Genomic DNA, 1,135 nt, shown 5'->3' with positions numbered 1-1,135 from the left:
CTGACTAACATTTTAAGTTTTTTGTAGAGACAGGGTCTCATTTTTTTTGCCTAGGCTGGTCTCAAACTCCTGGCTTTAAGCTATTTTCCTGCCTTGGCCTCCCAAAGTTCTGGGATTACAGGTGTGAGCCAGTGTGCCAGGTAGATTTTTTTTTTTTTTTGGTAGATGTTTTTTAATTATTATCCTTTTGTATTGTACTTTAAGCCAAAAAAAAAAAAAATTGTTTAATGTCAGAAATTAAAGGAAAGGGAAGAGAGATCAAAAATACCTTAATGGGGGCCGGACGCGGTGGCTCAAGCCTGTAATCCCAGCACTTTGGGAGGCCAAGGCGGGTGGATCACAAGGTCAAGAGATTGAGACCATCCTGGTCAACATGGTGAAACTCCGTCTCTACTAAAAATACAAAAAATTAGCTGGGCACGGTGGCGCACACCTGTAATCTCAGCTACTCAGGAGGCTGAGGCAGGAGAATTGCCTGAACCCAGGAGGCGGAGGTTGCAGTGAGCCGAGATCGCGCCATCGCACTCCAACCTGGGTAACAAGAGCGAGACTCTGTCTCAAAAAAAAAAAAAACCTTAATGGGAAAGTAGACTCCAAGAGTGAAAAGGAGTATATTGTTCCAGTGAGTTCCTTTCTGAAGCACAGATGGCCATAGGTGCTTGCCTTTGAGGAAATGGAAGAGTCATGCTTTGTAAGGCAGAGGCAGCTCAGCCTCCCCGTGCAGTCTAAAGCTGGGTGGTAGTGAGAAGTTACATCAGTTTTTTTAGATGAAGTCATCTTGTTATAAAAAATAGTCTTTTTAGTCTCTAGGTTACTATTCTCTGGCTCCCCTCCCCATCCAAGACTCCCTTGGAGGGAGGTCTGAGGGCTTTGTGATCCTCATATCTCTTCATGTCCATGATTGGATGGTGAGGTGAGGAAATAGTCTTTAGAACCCTCTCTTTGAGTGGTCAGTCGGGCAGTATTTGGTCTGAAACCCTGTAGCAGATGCTTCGCATAGCTGGGCTGAGGTTCCCCCAAATAGGGTTGCATAGTTATTGAAGACAGAGGAGATCGATAGTTGACCTCAGGTGAGGCCTCAACCAGACGACCACAGGTGACCCCAGACAACCACTGTTGCAATTCTGAGAGCTGA

The sequence above is a fragment of the Aotus nancymaae genome, unplaced genomic scaffold (assembly GCF_030222135.1).
Source record: "Aotus nancymaae isolate 86718 unplaced genomic scaffold, 86718_ANA_hifiasm-v0.15.2.pri h1tg000260l, whole genome shotgun sequence".
In the NCBI taxonomy this organism is placed as follows: Eukaryota; Metazoa; Chordata; class Mammalia; order Primates; family Aotidae; genus Aotus; species Aotus nancymaae.
Note: the sequence above shows the minus strand (reverse complement) of the source record.